The sequence below is a fragment of the Schistocerca serialis genome, chromosome 9, assembly GCF_023864345.2.
Source record: "Schistocerca serialis cubense isolate TAMUIC-IGC-003099 chromosome 9, iqSchSeri2.2, whole genome shotgun sequence".
NCBI classification, from domain to species: domain Eukaryota; kingdom Metazoa; phylum Arthropoda; class Insecta; order Orthoptera; family Acrididae; genus Schistocerca; species Schistocerca serialis.
Window position 1 is genome coordinate 167,480,283 of NC_064646.1, and position 9,482 is coordinate 167,489,764.

Here is a 9,482-nt window from a genome sequence, read left to right on the forward strand (position 1 = left end):
ACTAAAAAAAGTGACGATCATTCCACACGGGACCTGTGGAATGGTACATTAGCTTATTTGTTTGAGTTGTAAATATTTGTCATGTATTATTGTTTTTCTGACATGTTCTACATCCTGGAGGACCTCCTCACTACGGATCTTTTGGAATGAAAGTAAATCTAATATAACTTAATTGCCGCCGGTGGAGGTTACAGCACATACTACTATGGGTGCTTCAGGCTCGTAGATCGATACCTGGTGTGTCAGAACCACCTGTGCTGTTGATCTGTAAGACCGGCCGGGGTGGCAGAGCGGTTCTAGCCGCTTCAGTCTGAAACCGCGCGACCGCTACGGTCGCAGGTTCGAATCCTGCCTCGGGCATGGATATGTGTGATGTCCTTAGGTTAGTTAGGTTTAAGTAGTTCTAAGTTCTAGGGGACTGATGACCTCAGATGTTAAGTCCCATAGGGCTCAGAGCCATTTGAACCATCTGAAGTATCTAGGCGTATTGTTGCAGGGCGATATGAAATGGAACGAGCACGTGAGAACTGTGGTAGCGAAGGCGAATGGTCGGCTTGGGATTACTGGAAGAATTTTAGGAAAGTGTGGTTCACATGTGAGGGAGATCGCATATAGGGCGCCAGCGCGACCTATTCTTGAGTACCGCTCGAGTGTATGGGACCCGTACCAGGTCACATTGAAGGAAGACATCGAACAGTTCAGAGACAGGCTGCTAGATTTGTTACCGGTAGGTTCGAACAACACGTAATTGTTACAGACGTGCTTCGGGAACTCAAATGATAATCCCTGGAAGGAGGGCGACGCTCTTTTCGAGGAACACTATCGATAAAATATAGAGAACCGGCATATGAAGCCGACTGCCGAAAGATTCTACTGCGTCCGACATACATTATGCGTAAGGATCGATGAAATAAGATACAAGGAATTAGGGCTCATACGGGGGCATATACATATTCGTTTTTCCATCGCTCTATTTACGAGTAGAATAGGAGGCGAGGGGAAGGAAATGACTCGCAGTGGTACGTCGCACCTTCCGCCACGCACCGTACGGTGGCTTGCGGAGTATCTGTGTAGGTATAGATGTAGAATAAAATTTCACTTTTTTGGGAGACCCATGCTATAAATTATATGCACTGCGTTTTGTTCCAGTTAGATCTTAATCAATTCTCTGAAATCAACATGCCGATGTTACTAACTACACTATTAACTGTATCATTTACATTACGTTCCACGCCTTTTGCAGTAACACTTGCGTCATCTGTAAAGATAACATTTTCTGAGTCATGTGTGACATTTAGTGACAGATCATTGATATATTTAAAGAAACCCAATGGACCCACAACAGAATCCTGTTGAACCCTGCGGCGTTAACTAATGGTTTTCTACTGCTGAGTAGTAGCTCTCCAAACAGCACTACAGTCTGGAACCACGCGACCGCTACGGTCGCAGGTTCGAATCCTTCCTCGGGCATGGATGTGTGTGATGTCCTTAGGTTAGTTAGGTTTAAGTAGTTCTAAGTTCTAGGGGACTGATGACCTTAGAAGTTAATTCCCATAGTGCTCAGAGCCATTTGAACCAAACAGCAGTCCATACGAGCAAACAAACTGCGAATTTACCTGATGTTGCTGGCACTTTAGGTTATTCCACTATGCATGGCTATGTTCAAAAAGAATAGCTTGATAACCTCGGCTTTCATGCCCAGCAGCCAACCAGTATAAATAGAGCTGTGATCCTGCAATCAGATAGCACATATATAGAATGAAATTTTCACTCTACAGCGGAGTGTGCGCTGATATGAAACATGAAACTTCCTGGCAGATTAAAACTGTGTGCCGGACCGAGACTCGAACTCGGGACCTTTGCCTTTCACAGGAGGTAGGAGACGAGGTACTGGCAGAAGTGAAGCTGTGAGGACGGGGCGTGAGTCGTGCTTGGGTAGCTCAGTCGGTAGAGCACTTGCCCGCAAAAGGCAAAGGTCCCGAGTTCGAGTCTCGGTCCGGCACACAGTTTTAATCTGCCAGGAAGTTTCAGCCTATATATATATTGCCTATATTTCTGAATTAATAAAATATACAGAAATATAAAATAAAAATAAACGAATAATTTAATAAAAGGGGTTTTATTTTAGCCGGCCGGAGTGGCTGAGCGGTTAAAGGCGCTACAGTCTGGAACCGCACGGCCGCTACGGTCGCTGGTTCGAATCCTGCCTCGGGCATGGATGTGTGTGATGTCCTTAGGTTAGTTAGGTTTAAGTAGTTCTAAGTTCTAGGGGACTTATGACCGCAGCAGTTGAGTCCCATAGTGCTCAGAGCCATTTGAACCATTTTTGGTTTTATTTTAAGTCTGTAACTGATGTAGATGGTTGGTTGGTTAATTTGGGGGAGGGACCAAACAGCGAGGTCTTCGGTCCAATCGGATTAGGGAACGGAGTCGGCCGTGCCCTTTCAAAGGAACCATCCCGACATTTGCCTGAAGCGACTTAGGGAAATCACGGAAAACCTAAATCAGGATGGTCGGACGCGGGTTTGAATCGTCGTCCTTCCGAATGCGAGCCCAGTGTGCTAACCACCGCGCCATCTCGCTCAGTAATGTAGATGACAGGCAATTATGGTGAATAAAACGGAAAGTGGTCCTAAGATTTCCAGTTACAATACAGAGAGAAAATAATCTTATCAAAAGCAGTACAGTTCCTTTGAGAGAGTTACCTGAATGGTACCAGAATCCCCATGCTAAGTAGGCATCCAAAATGCACGGAGACTATGTCCATTTCGTGATCACAACACACGAAATATTCACCAGCTCAGATAGTTCAGAGTTCGACAAATTGATTCACATATTAACTCAAGCGAGATAACGAGTAGAAACTCACAGCCTGTCTGTTCTTAATTAGGTAATTAGAAAAAGTTAGAGTATCGCAACATTCGTTCACCACCCAGAATCAATCACGTACCATCGAATCACGCAGTTCTGCCCTCTTCCATAACGAATATAAAAGTGTCATCCTCCTTCGAGATGTAACGTACAAGTGCCGTTCACCGTCTGGAATCTATCACCTACTCGATAAAACACCACACGATAGCACAGGCAGTACTGCCTTCTTCAAGAACTCGATGCAAAGTGCCTTCGAAAGTTAATATATCGTAACGGCTCTTCATCGCCCGGAATGTATCATCTAGACGATCAAACGTAAAAGTGTCCAGAATCGCTTCCTTCAGCACAGCCTTGGAAAGTCACTGTCTCCACTTGACTTCAGCACAGTACCATCACTGCCTCTCCATTGCCTGAAAGTCGTCAACATCAAAAAAAAATATCATTCTTAAATTCTACAGACATGATATGAGTCAACTTGACCACTTGACACAGTAATATATTACAACGGTATTTAAATAAAGAAATATTATGGCATTCAGTCACACTCAGGTCATTCAAAATAATTACAAGTAAATGTTTGTTCCTGAATAAACAAGCCGGTATTCTTGCGCAAGTGTGCTCACGTTAAATGACAACAAACTGTGGTTAAATATTGTTCAATAGTTATTTACCTCTGCTTCACAGAAGGGTCTTTTATTTATCTTTTCAATAGTGCTGTCAGCTAACACATGTGATTGACCACTTCTTAAATTACTGTGTTGGCGTATTATCAAGTGTAATCAAGTAGTTCAATAAATACCTAGCAAAATAGTAACATAGTCATTAAATAAATGCACAAGTATGGCAAGATATGAGGTATTAATGCTGTATTCATTTGCTGTGTCATTATGGAGAATACCATGTTCTGGCAAACATTTGATAAGTAATAAATCAAGAAATAAAATACAGATACATAGCTTTCAGGGATGATGGATCAAGTGAATGCCATTACCTGAGATATTGATTATTGAAATGTCATGAAGTGTTTAAAAGTTGTTAATTCAGACGTCCACTGCGAAAATGTTTAGTCACTTTAAAACGTTAAGTTCTATGGATTTAAAGACGTTGAAAATATTGTAGTGTTACTGGATGTACCTCACTTTTCTGAGATCGCAGATATATTCAGATTTGCTTTATTACTGGACTGTGACTTATTGTCGAATTTCTAAGATCTTGTAACTTAGCGATCTTTCAGATTGTCTCGAAGCCTGTCATTGCTGGTGCAGTCCTAAAGATGCGTTTACACCTGTGCGATTAGGCGCATGCCGCTGTTGCATGAAGAGGCAAGGAGGCGCATCCACCAGTGCAAAGTCGCTCATGCCACTAAATTGTGCACAGGGGGGGGGGGGGGGGCGCAGGAGTGTTTCCGTACGAGGCGCGGAAACACGTGGCTCTGTTGGCATTTGTGGCAATAACAGCCGCACGGCGACCAGCTGCAACTTGCATAGGTGGAAACGCAGCTTAATTGTGCTAAGCGAGGGACCACCGTCTAGCACCCCTCTGGGATTTTCCCCATTTCTGGCCAAGCTGCTTGTCTGCACTGATCACTTAGCTGGGACAGCCAAAGCGTGTCCTCGGCTCTGGGGCCGTACAAGCAAATTTACTTTACCTCTGGCCAACTGTAGGCGGCCAAATAACTCGGCTATGTACGCGTTACGTTACAACCCGCCGCCACATCACATGTATCCCAGTCAGATTCCAACCTCTTCTCTGTTTGTTGATGCTGGAGGACAACCTACAGCTTCCTTCATTCCAGATATGAAATGAAACGTAGTTGAGGTTTCCCTAATCCCTTTATTTTCCAACTTATGCAAAAGAATTGCATGGTCGACACAATTTAATGCTTTTGTTAAATCAAAGATAATACCTGTTATCCTCAAACTATTGTGTACTCTGCTAGTACCTCTCCCAAATGAATAAATTGCGTTGATTGCGGATACCCCTTTCCAGAGGCAAAACTGATAGACAGATACGAAATTACGTGCGCTGAGATATGTCATTAGTCTCCTACAGATTACTTTCCCAAAAAGTTTGAAAACACATGTAGCAATGAAATTGGTCGGCAGATGTCTACGTTATCACTTTCACTCTTTTTATTTATTTGTTTCATTCCCGACTATTTCAATCTGCAAAGAAACTGACCACATATGAAGGACACAAATCATGTCTGACTGGGTACAGAATTAGTAGATGGTGCTCTTATCTTCATAATCCTACTTGACATTTCGTCACACATCTGTGAGTGTTTACTCTTTAGTGATGTAATAATTGATTCAGTTTCATCTTTGATTGTGTCATGCAGCTGCACGTGAAATAATTGTCTCGCAACATCAGGTTTATAGAGTTCTGCATAATTACCCTGCCGAAATGGTTCAAATGGCTCGAATCACTATGGGACTTAACATCTGAGGTCATTAGTCCCCTAGACTTAGAACTACTTAAACCTAACTAACGTAAGGACATCACACACAGCCGAGCCCGAGACAGGATTCAGACTTGCGACCGTAGCAGCAGCGCGGTTCTGGACTGAAGCGCCTAGAACCGCTCGGCCACAGTGGCCGGCTACCTTGCCGACTACTGACAGGAAATGAACATTAAATATTTTGCCCAACACTGGTGGATCCGTGACAGTGTCATTCTCACACAAGACAGCTGTCCAAACATGTGTGAGACTGGTTCTCATTTCTCTTCCTACCACACTTGCGTAAGGACGCTCTGCGAGTGTTTTAGGAATTCGCATTGAACCTAGGACCTGCAAGGTAGAAAGACACCAGCTCACCATGCAGAGTTCAGAAGAGTGCAGGAGTACGGACAGTGATGCAATCAGACAATGACCTTAATATCAGTTTCACTACACTCCCTGTAAAGGAAGCATTATCACTAACAGAAATTAGTGTACGGGTTCAGGTGAAACTATATGTTAGCAAAAAAATGAAAATCTTGGATTCTCGTTATTAAGGTTTATATTTCTGCTTCCCATGTGGGGTTGCTGGTCCCCCACCGGAAGCCTCCCTAAGTGGCGGATAGGGGAACGTCCTCCAGATATGGAGGGTACCAGGGATATAAAATACCTGGGGACGACCAAAACCAGCAGGTATGAGGGCCAATGGCTTGGAAGAAAGGCAGAGGAGCCCCAAGCATCAACTGCTGCTTTGCAGTCAGCAGAGGGATCTGCAAAGGCTAAGAATGGTCCCCTGAAAATGGAACCAGCTACCCGGCGAGCTGTAAGAGGCAACCCCTAAAATGGTTGGGCGGAAGATAAAGAATCTTTCCCTGTAAAAATCAGTTGTTGCGAATGCTTCTAATACAGAATTAGAACAACGTTTTGAAGAACCTGACATTGTCACTACCATTAAAATAAGAAGACTGCGATGGGCACGACACGTGGTCAGAATGGAGGAAGACAGAACATGTCACAAGATTTTTGATGGCAAGGCTGGAGGCAGATGATGGAAGGGACGTCCCAGAAAGAGATTGATGGATGGAATTGAAGAAGACATGAAAAAACTGGCTGTCAGAGGATGGAGATGGAAAGCCATGGAACGGATAGAATGTCAAGATATTGTGATGCAGGCCAAGGCCCTCCAAAGGCTGTAGGGCTGAGTAGTAGTAGTACTGGTAGTAGTAGTACTAGTATTTCTCGTTATTAAGATTTATATTTTCCACTAAGTATGATTTTATGACATATCAGTCATAATTGTAATACGTACAGGATGGTAGAATATTCATGTTGGGTGTTCACAACCGTGAAGTGAAATTCTAAGGTTCCTTAATAGTAAGCTGGTTGATGACCATGTCTGGGAGTCGACAAAATACAAATTAAATACAGTTTGGGTCAGATATATCAATTAAGCTAAAATTTGCAATTAAAATAACCAAGTAATGCATGGGGGCTGGTAAAGAGCAATCAGAAAGAGATACACAATTAAAACAATTCAATAATTTCAGAGTATAAACCACTCTACAGTGGCTTATCAATTCTTTTTGTTAAACCGGATATCTCGGGTTTCTGCTTCACTTAAGCCCGACAAACGTGAATATGTTTAACTACAGGTTGAATGTACAAAAAATTAGGAGAGACGCAGACGACCGCAGTTCTGAAGTCAATTGAATATCACTTGTGGCCTAGCGTGAGCGCGCATGTTTACCTTTCGTTCGTCGGCGTCAATGGCTGCTGTCGGTGAGAGCTGTGAACCTGACAGTCTGTTCTAAATCTCTCTCGACTGTTAAGCACCAATATGATACATTTCCTACGACTTTAGTGAAGCCGAAACTCTCCCTAAATAATTGCCAAGTTATACGCTATTTGGCTGGAATAGCGCGTACGTCGTTGCCCTCAAATCGCACGCAAGCGTTGACTGTCAGTGCTCCGTGCAGTTCTCCATATCAGGAGACTTTGCATTTTAACTCCTTACGAGTTAAGACGAGCCTGTGAACAAGTGTTCGCATAATTACTCTCGCAATCGTCTCAGCGCTGCGCGAGTCATCTTGCTCAAACACTCGACGATTGCTGCAAGAGTAAGAGCGAATTTCTCTTTCTGCAATTTGCCTGCATCTAAGCTAGTGGCGATACGTTTTCTTTCTGGCCAGTCAGTGCGCTCGTACTTCTTATAACTCCACTCACTAGAGTCTCTGCAGCCTATCACAAGTGTCGTTTCTTTCATAGGACAGAGTTCAACTTCAGTCTCTGTCGGTCCATTATGACCAGGGGGACATCGGCTGGTGCGTATTTCTTGACTCAAAAAACTTTACCAACAGCCGTATGTTTTGGTTTATTTTATATCTCAAATGCTACCACTTTCGGCAACTCAATATTGTCATCTTCAGGCCCCATACGCTATTATCGCATTAACAATCTTATCGAATTGTGCCATAAACTGGAATCGTAAATCCGATCGTTATGTGACAGATTCTGTTGCATAACGATCGGATTTACGATTCTAGTTTATGGCACCATTCGATAAGACTGTTAATACGATAATAGCGTATGGAGCCTGAAGATGGAAATACTGATTTGCTGAAACTGGTAGCATACGGCTGTAGGTAAAGTTTTGAGTCAAGAAAAAGAGTTTAACTTCTGCTACGTAATACTGAAATGAACAGCTTCTTCCCATGTGGGTTTTTACGCAGGTGGCCACAGTGAGTCACCAATGTTTTGAGTTCGATTTCTCCGGGCGTTTACCTGGCATCTCCAGCCTTGTTCCTGTAGAAAAGCTTTCCGAGGTGTCATAGTTAAAGAGGTGTCATCGTTAAAATCCGGGACAAGGGCGGCTTTTGATGCCGGCCTGCGCAGCGGCTCCATGGTCTCATTGTGTCTGCTGGACGCTCCGCTGTGAAGGTTTTGGCCTACAGGGGATGGGCGTTGCCATTATAAAATTCTCCTTCCCTCAGAGCTACGTCTCGGAACTTGGGTCTGAGAAATTACTTGCTTGCAATTACTAGTGTGAGTGATAGTGGTTTACATTCACGAGATGTCGATTTGTTTATTCGATCTGCACACCAGTAAGATCCATACAATTTCAATTAATTATGTCGTGTGACTTATCAATCTAACAGAAATTGTTTCAGGAATTCAATGTAATGTGTGTTATTAGTCTGACACCTTACAGTGTAATATAGGATGTAATGGGTATAAGTACAGATATTTTTATTGGTGACTGAGGACAGTGTACTGATCAACGTTACATCAGAATTTACATCATTTGCAGACTAATAATTACGTCTATTACATACACTATATGTGGTAAGAGCAAGACATTAATCAGACTGAAAATATCACTCTGCAGTGAAGTATGCGCCGAAATGAAACTTCCTGGCCTGTTAAAACTGCGTGCTGGACCGAGACTCGAACTCACGACCTTTGCCTTTTGTGAAGAAGTGCTCTACCGACTGAGCTACGCAAGCATGACTCAGGACCAGTCCTCACAGCTTTAACTCTGCCATTACCTCGTCTCCTAACTTTCAAACTTCACAGAAGCTCTTCTGTGAACATTGCAGAATTTAAAGAGAAGGTTAGCGTTGGCCGTAATATTGATGGTTTATTAACCGCAAAATCGATTTTCAATCACTTAGTGATCATTTTCAGTGCTGTGGTGTACAAATTAAACTCATAGGCACTGGTGTCAAGTTATTATCAGTACACAAAGCTTATGAAACGATCACAATAACTCAGTGAGTTTAATTTGTATACCACAGCACTGAATATGATCACTATGTGATTGAAAATCAATATTGCGGTCAATAAACCATCAATATTATGACCAACGCTGACCTTCTCTCTAATTTCACGTCTATGGTCGTTGTGCACACAGCACTCTATGGAGTCGCCAATCAACAATGCGGAACTAGCACTGCAGAAAGAAAGGATATTGCGGAGACATGGTTTAGCCATAGCCTGGGGGATGTTTCCAGAACGAAATTTTTACTCTACAGCAGAGTGTGCGTGAGACTAATGCTTATTTTCCACTGAGGAGCATGTTAGGTGTTAAATTATGGACGCCAAGACGCCAAACGGGTAGTCTACACTGACAGGCGTAGCCCACTTAATGGTGCAGTTATTATCATGCAAAAAA